Source organism: Gossypium hirsutum, chromosome A02, assembly GCF_007990345.1.
Source record: "Gossypium hirsutum isolate 1008001.06 chromosome A02, Gossypium_hirsutum_v2.1, whole genome shotgun sequence".
NCBI lineage: Eukaryota > Viridiplantae > Streptophyta > Magnoliopsida > Malvales > Malvaceae > Gossypium > Gossypium hirsutum.
Genome location: NC_053425.1, coordinates 16,281,004 through 16,290,145, shown reverse-complemented (window position 1 = coordinate 16,290,145; position 9,142 = coordinate 16,281,004). Strand labels below are relative to the sequence as shown.

The 9,142-nt window shown below is 34.8% G+C and overlaps 1 non-coding gene across 1 annotated transcript; it reads left to right on the top strand.

The window, feature by feature from the left end:
* Positions 1-6,713: 6,713 nt before the first annotated feature.
* Positions 6,714-6,820, top strand: LOC121216963 (small nucleolar RNA R71). Its single transcript, XR_005913168.1, has one exon. It is a non-coding gene; the product is annotated as a small nucleolar RNA R71 (small nucleolar RNA).
* The last annotated feature ends 2,322 nt before the right edge of the window (positions 6,821-9,142 follow it).

Here is a 9,142-nt window from a genome sequence, read left to right as displayed (position 1 = left end):
ATGGCAATAGTGTAGTAAGGAGATGTTTGACAATGATTAGCCTTTGGCATGGCTAGTCATGATCATAATTGGTGATATGTATGATGAATTACTAGTTAGATCAAGGAGAAATCACGAAATAGGCATAGTTGCTTTCGTAACAGATGCTGGCAGCAGCAGTGATGTGAGATAGAAAAATCACTAAAAATAGTAGGAGTGGAATTAATTAATGAATAAATTATGTAATCGAAGCTTGATGAGTCTATTTTCATATAGAAGTAACAAAATGATCATATGGACAGTATGTTAAGAGATATTCAGGTTCTCGTGAGACAGGGCCAGAACAGTTTCTGGATTCCCTGTTCCGACTTTGGAAATTAATTATAAATTAACCAGAGATAATTAGAAGTCATGCCATATATGTACAGATTCCTCTCCGAGTTTAGTTTCTATAGAAATAAACGGCATCAGTATTGAATCTCTGTGCAGGGAGATATCCAAGTCGTAATGCACAAAGGTCAGTGTAGTCGATACCTGTAACATGGGAGACTTTGACTAATAAACTGTACTAATTGGCCTAACCAAAAATTCTACAAAAATTCTACCATATAGCTATATGAGTCTAGTTCCAGGGAAAATTTACGGAACTGGATTTTGAGTTTCATAACTCAAGATATGATTTTTAAAGCGACTAGTACGCAGATTGGCAGCTTGTCTGGGAAATGTCAAATAAGTGGTTTGAAGTCTGTTAACACCTCGTGTTCGACTCCGGCGACGGTCTCGGGTTTGGGGTGTTACAACATCAAACACTCTTTTTCTCAAGTTACAGACATAATAAATACATAAGTATATATTCATTGACAACTTCAACCATTATAAACAAAATTTAAAGTCACTCAGACTGCATTTATTGACATTTAAACAACAATTTACTGCTGCATTAAGACACCAACAACAATTCATAAAACAGCATGCATACACCCTTTTCTAAGCATCCTTATCACCACAATATTTAATAGCATCAACCATGATTGAACAGTAATAACAGAGCAGCAATTAACAATATTAATGGGGGGTACAATTTGGACAGCATCTAACAGTTTTCCCCAATTCGCAAACACAAAAGAATAAAAGTTCAAGGAAAGCTTGCTAATATTTCCCAATACCCATTCTATCAATTCAAATTTTTGTTCCTTCCCTCACACATTTGTTCGAACTTAAATCAATAATTTAACCAAAATTCATCAATGAAAAGATGTAGGCAAATGAGAGTTTAGAAGAGTTACCCTTCCACTTTAAAATTTTTAACTTCTAAGCAATCAATTTCATGGTTTTCCACTACATGCAGCCGACCTTCTCTCTAGTTTCCATACTCTCCTTCATTCTTATTTTGATTGAAGAGAATGAAAAAAATGAACATCATTATGGCTTTGTTTTATTTATTTATTATTAATATACCATTTACTATTTTAACCTTTGTAATTTAATTAGAAAACCATATAACATAAGCCCATAACCGTCCATCCCATGATTTAATGTCCAAATTGCAACATAAGGATCCCATATTTAATTAATCAAAGCAATTAAGCACTTTAACAATTAGAATGTCACTTTTACATTTTACGTGATTAAGTCCTTTTTATTAAATTAGATCACCAATTAGTAAAATTAAATCATGAAATTTTCACACATATCAGATAACATGCTGTAATTACCAAAAATAATATTAAAATAATTTTACGACTTCAGATTTGTGGTTTCGAACCTAGTATTCCGACTATGGTTTAAATTGGGTTGTTACAACTCTCCCCCTTAGGGATATTCGTCCCCGAAAATCTTACCAAAAAGTAGATTAAGGATTTGTTCCCACATAGTACATTACAAATTCACACATGGCTTCTGATTTCATTCCTCTTTAATTTTACAACTAAGATTCTAATCTGTCTTCCACCCTACATCATATCAAGTTGAAACTACTTATAACTGTATTGAATTACTTTCACTTTCTGTTCAAATTCATTGATGAATTCAAACCCGTGAACCCTTTTTCCCACAAAGCTCTGTGTCGAAACAACGGAGTTCGGTAATTGCAACCATACAATACCTTAGACAATGTCATTTTTATAATCATATGATAGCTTATCAAATAACAATAGTCTTTCTTAGTTGCTTTCACCCGGGTAGTACAGAAATGTATAATGATCTGAAACAGCTTTACTGGTGGCATGATATGAAACAAGACATTTCTGACTTTGTTTCAAAATGTTTAGTTTTTCAGCAAGTAGAAGCCGAGCATCAGGTACCTTCTGGATAGCTTCAGCCGATCATGATACCTAAGTGGAAATGGGATAGAGTCACGATGGATTTTGTATCCAGTTTGTCATTGACACCAAGTAAGAAAGATGCAATCTGGATTATTATGGATCGATTGACTAAATGGCTCATTTTGTTTCGGTTTGCACAGATTACTCGCTTGATAAGCTAGCTGAATTGTATGTTTATCAGATTGTGAGATTACATGGAGTACCTATTTCTATTGTTTCGGATAGAGATCTGAGGTTTACATCGCGGTTTTGGAAGAAACTGCAAGATGCTCTAGGTATGAAATTACATTGCAGCACTGCTTTCCATCCCAAACAGATGGTCAGTCCGAACGAATCATTCAGATACTTGAGGATATGTTGAGATGTTACATTCTCGAGTTTGAAGATATATGGGAACGATACTTATCTCTGATTGAATTTGCGTAAAATAATAGCTTTCAATCAAGTATCAAAATGGCACCCTACGAGGCTTTGTACAGCCATAAATGTTGAACACCATTATATTGGACTGAGCTTAGTGAAAACAAGATACACGAGGTCGATTTTTTCAAAAAGACTAAACAGAAAGTAAAAGTGATCCGTGAAAGTCTGAAAACAACATCAGATCATCCGAAATAGTATGCGAACTTGAAACAAAAAGATATAGAGTTTAAAATAGGGGACAAAGTACTTTTAAAAGTCCCACCGTGGAAGAAAATACTCAGATTCGGTCGTAAAGGCAAATTGAGTCCAAGATTTATTGGGCCGTATGAGATAATTGAGCATGTCGGGCCAGTTGCGTACAGACAGTTGTTGCCACTTGAGTTAGAAAAGATCCATAATGTATTTCATGTTTTGATGCTTCGAAGATATAGATCTGACCCTTCACATGTGATTAATCCATTAGAGATCGAGATTAAGTCTAATATGACATATGAGGAAGAACCGATTCGTATTCTGGCTCGCGAAGTTAAAGAATTGTGAAATAAGAAAATTCCATTAGTGAAAGTACTATGGCATAAACAATAGTAGAAGAGGAAACATGGGATCTAGAAGATGAAATGAAAGAACGTTATCCGAACCTATTCACCGGTAAGATTTTCGGGGACGAAAATCCCTAAGGGGGGAGAGTTGTAACAGCTTGATTTAGACCCTATTCGGAATGGTGGTTTCAGGACCACAAATTTGAGATAGAAAAATATTTTAAAATTATTTTCTATGTTTATTATGTGTGAATTTATATCTGTGAAATTTTCGTGTTTTAATTTTACCGTTTGAGTGTCGATTTAATAAAAATGGCTTAATCGCGTAAAATGAAAATTTGATGGTCAATTGCAAAAGGGCTGGATTGATTTGTCTTTATTGCATAAGGTATTTAAGTTGCAATTAAACCATAATTATATATGATGGATGGTTGTGACCTTATATTATAATGGTTTTATATTGTAGTTTAAAGGTTAAATATGTAAAATATGTATATAACAAAACATGAAATTAAAATAACCATGCATATTGTCTTGTTTTTGTCGAAACTCGAGAGAGAAAGAAAGGAAATAAAGCTTAGGGTATTTGGCCCAGAAAGAAATTAAAGCTTAGGGTATTTGGCCATTGTTGAGCTTGATTAAGGTATGTATCAAGCTCAGTTTTTGATAATTTTTACGTTTTTGAGATCGTTGCAGTGTAATGTACAAAGCCCATGCTTGAATTTTTTATTTTGATGAATATTTTGAGTTATGCCATTGATGAATAATTGAGCATTGTGATGTTAGTTGATGAATTATAAAATATATGTTTTGGATTAATATGTTTTGTATTGGAATTTTTGATGATTTTGAGTAACTAGGACTAAATTGAAAAAATGATAAATTGAGGGACTAAAATGTGAAATAAATGAAATTTATGGACTTTTATGAACATGGGTAACATTCGGCATAAGCATGGTGTGTGCAAATTTTGCATGTTTTGTGTTTTGTGCAATTTGGACTAAATTGTAAAAAGTGTTAAATGTCAGGGTAAAATGGTAATTTGCCCATTTATGTGCTTTTGGACTAAAATGAATGAAATTATGTTTGAATGAGTTTAATTTGAATATGTTTAGATCAAGAACCAAAGAAATCAGATTTGGATTGGGGGAAAACCAAAGTTGTCGATTAGTCGTCCTGTTCTGATTATCGTTGTTCGAGGTAAGTTTATAAGCAAATAGATCTTATTTATTTGATTAAATACGAACTATATTTATGCTGAAATGAATAATGTGACAATATATATGTGGAAGCCGAATATGCATAAACTTGAAATCTATGTGTACGAGTTCTATTTGACCGAGTTACAACGTTCGAAAGCCTCATACGAACCTTAGGAATAGCTAGGATACATATGTCATGACATAGTATTTCCGATATGTGTTCTCGTGTAAGACCACATCTGGGATTTTGGCATCGATATGTGATTACGTGTAAGACCATGTCTGAGATATCGGCATCGTATTTGATTCGTGTATCACCATGTCTGAGATATCGACATCGTATTTGATTCGTGTAAGACCCTGTCTGGGATAGTGTCATCGATATGTGATTACATGTAAGACCACATCTGGGACGTTGGCATTGTACAATATGTGTGATTATCCGAGTATTCTATTCAATTCCGAATGGTTCAATGGGCAACGATAAGTTGTGATCGAATGTGTAAATCGAGCTAAAGTGATCAAGTATGAGATAGTTGATTACTTATTTGAAAATAAGGTAAGCTGGTTATTTGATATGTGATGCAAATTATACATTATGCTAATGTAAATATATGTGTATTTGTGAAGTATATTTGGCCACATGATATGTATAAGTATGAGATATTGAAGTTTGATTCAAGAGTATATGCTTATGAGTGTGTATATATTCGGTTATATAATGGTACTATGGTTTTGAAATTGAATGTTACTTTGATAATAAATACATGTATATTCGGCCAAGGTAAAATTTATATATGAAAGTACATGTTGTATATGAAATTGTGAGCTTGAAATTAAATGTGATTATGATAGCATAAATTGGTTTGGTTAAATTCAGTTGATATTGTCATTGAGTTATTTATTTGCTTATGACTTACTAAGCTATGATAGCTTACTCTACGTGTATGTAATCACGAGCTTGAAGTTTAGTCGTGTCATCACCTACACGAAGCGTTAGTTCTCCTATACCAACATCAATAATAGTCCTAGCGGTTGCTAAAAAGGGTCATCCTAAGATTAAAGGAATGTCACCGTCCTCTTCCATGTCTAAAACAACAAAGTCTGCTGGGAAAATGAATTTATCAATCTTAAAGAGTACGTCCTTAACAATACCCCTAGGAAATCTAATAGTTTTATCTGCCAGTTGTATACTCATCCTAGTTTTTTTAGTTTCCCAATACCTAGTTGTTTAAGTATTTTATAGTTCATGACATTTATACTTGCCCCTAAATCGGCTAAAGTATTATCAACATTTAAACTACCGAGTAAACAAGGAATAGTAAAACTCCCTGGATCCTTTAACTTGTTGGGTAGTTTATTTTGTAAAATTGCTAAGCAAATTGCATTTAATTCCACATGCGACGAATCATCTAACTTCCGATTTTTGTTTATTCTGGCTTTCATCCACCTTATCTTGGCTTAACTTAGTTTCTTGCCTTGGTTATGGTATGGACTCAACTAACCCTTCTTCATATTGAACCGTAATCACATGGAGCTGCTCTCTTGGGTTAGTTTCTGTATTGTTGGGCAAGCAACCTTTTGGTCTTTCTAAGATCAACTCAGCAAGCTGACCTATTTGAGTCTCTAGACCTTGAATCGATGCTTACTTATTTTTAAGCGCAGTTTCAGTATTCTGAAAACGGGTTTCCGCTACTGAAATAAACTTTGTCATCATCTCCCCAAGGTTTGGCTTTTTCTCTTGCTGGTAAAGTTGTTGTTCGAAGCCTGGAGAGGGTAGTGGTCTTTTATTCCCTTGGCCTCCCCATGAGAAATTTGGGTGGTTCCTCCAACCTGGATTGTAAGTGTTATTGTAAGGATTATTTTAAAGTCTAGGATTATTACTCATATAATTCATTTGCTTGTTCTCCATGTTAGGGCTATAGGTGGATATTCTGAATTGCTCGTTCCACCTGCACTTGCATCGCATTGCATTACTGGATGAGCTTGCGTAGAACCAAATAAACCATCAATTTTTCTATTTAAAAGTTCTACCTGATTTGAAAGCATAGCAACCGAATTGATGTTAAAAACGCTGGCTGCTTTTGTCGACTTTGTCCTTATGACTTTCCACTGGTAATTATTTAGTGACATCTCTTCTATGAACTCATAAGCCTCTTCAAGTGTCTTATTATTGATAGTTCCACTAGCATCTGGGTCGATCATTTGTCTAGTTGCAGAAAGTTTGAACTTGTAGCCAAAGGGGTAACCCATGGTGAGGGCACCTTCTCAATAGATCCTTGTATCTCTCCCATGCATCATAAAGTGTTTCTAAGTCCATCTACATAAAAGAAGAGATATCATTCCTTAACTTTTTCGTTTTTGCTGGCGAAAAGTATTTGAGTAAAAATTTTTCGGTCATTTGTTCCCAAGTAGTGATTGACCCTCGTCGTAACGAGTTCAACCACTGTTTAGCCTTATTCATTAATGAAAAGGGAAATAATCGAAGGCGAATGGCATCATCAGAAATGCCATTTATTTTGAAAGTATCGCAAAACTCTAAGAAGTTGGCCAAATGAGTATTTGGGTCTTCATCCTGCAAACCATCAAACTGAACAAACTGTTGAATCATTTGTATAGTGTTAGGTTTTAGTTCAAAATTATTTACAGCAATTGCAGGTCTAACAATACTCGATTCAGCCCCCGTTAAATTAGGCTTAGCATAGTTGTACATAGTACGAGGAGCAAGATTCTGATTCAATGGATTTATGGCAACCACAGGAGGTAGCGGATTATTTTGATTTTCAGCCATCTCCTTGGTTGTAGTATGGATATCGTCCTCTCGCTCTTCCTCTATGTATTGTAGACTTCGCCTTATTTCTCTTCTGTTTCTATGAGTTGTGCTCTCGATCTCACTGTCAAAAAGAAAAGGTCCTGACGGGTTCCTCTTAGTCATAAACTAGAGACACCTACCAGAAGCAATTAAAAAGAAAAATTTAGAAAAGAAAAATTAAACTAAAAACAAAAAGTAAATTGCAATAAAAGTAAAAATGGCTAAAGTAATAAAAATCAAGCGTTCCTAATATCTTAGTCCCAGGCAACGGTGCCAAAAACTTGATGGTCACTAAACTAACTAAAATTCGATTAAGGCAAGCGCACCTATCGAACAGTAGTATAGTTATGGTGAGACCTGAAATATCATATCCACAAGGACTAAAAGTACTAGTAATTACTATCTTTTTATTATCTAGCCTAATAATTAAAGGAATGTTTTAACTAAGACTAATTATCTAATTAACTAAAATTACGACAGAGATAAAAGTTGAAAAATACTGTTTAGAAAACCGATGGAGAAGATAATACCCAAGGAAGAATCCACCTAGGCTTCACTTATTATTTCTGAATTAGATGATTTATTCACTTGACTTAATCCGTAGAAATCCTTGATTTATGTTATTATCTCTATCGAGACTAAAAACAACTAACTCTAGGTTGATTAATTGAAATCTCTTTCTAATTAAAACCCTTATTATCACATTCACTTGACCTATAGATTCCCTTATTAGATTTGTGACAGCCCAAAGTTGACCCTAGTCGGGAAGTGGTTTCGGGACCGCTAAACCGAGTCACCGAAATGTTTGAATGTGATACTTATTGTCTAGAATATGTAATTATGAATGTGTGAAAATTTCAAGCTTCAATTTGGTTGATTTCATGTGAATTTAGTCAATAGGACTTATGTGAGAAAATTCTAAAATGTGATAGGTCAATGTGTGAGGACCTATTAGTGCATGTGGACAAAGGGGGGACTTGCATGTCAAATTCCCCCCCTACTAGTAGTGGCCGGCCATGACAAGCATGGTAGACCAAGTTTGATGGCCAAGACATGTCATAGACATGTTTTGTTGGTGCATCATGGGTGGGAAAAATAAAATAATAGGCATGGAAATTAAATAATGAAAAGGAGTATGATGAATACACAAAAAAAAGTGTGTAGTTGATTCTTTTTCCCCCCATTGCCGTGAGCTAAAGAAAAGAGAGGAGAAGATCTTTGTTCATCCTTTTCTCACCTTCATTTAGCCTAAATTAGAAAGAAAAACAAAGAAAAAATTTTCTCATCCTTTGGTTCATCCTTGGCCAAAAATTTTAAGGAGGAAAGAAGAAGAAAGGTGAAGAGATTCGGCCATGCATGTAGCTAGGCTAAGGTATGTTTGATGATGTTCCATGAGATGCATTTATGTTTTAGTTGTTAGCTTGAGTTCTACCTAGCCCATGGTCTAAATCTTGCTATGTGATGGAAATGGCACTTGACCATGGATGCATCATTCTTGGTTGGTGTTTGATGTTGTGGTGATGAGGCATGAGGATGAGTTAAGATTCGGCCTAGGTGGAGGTTGTGTTAATGCCATTGCATGCAAAATATGAAGCTTGTTAATGATGCATGTGATGATGGCTTGATGATTCTTGAACCTCCTTTTTAGCATTTTTGTGTGAGCACATATGTGCATTGGTTGCTAAATGGAGAAGAATCGGCTAACAAGATGTGTGCTAAGGCCGAATGTAACTTTGCATGTTAATGAGCAATGCATGTGTTAAATTGATGAAAAGGGGGAGGATGCTTTACTAGTGTGTATATGTGTGTATTAAGTGTTGAAATCGACCCCAAAAATAGACATGCATATTCGGCCAAGGGGAA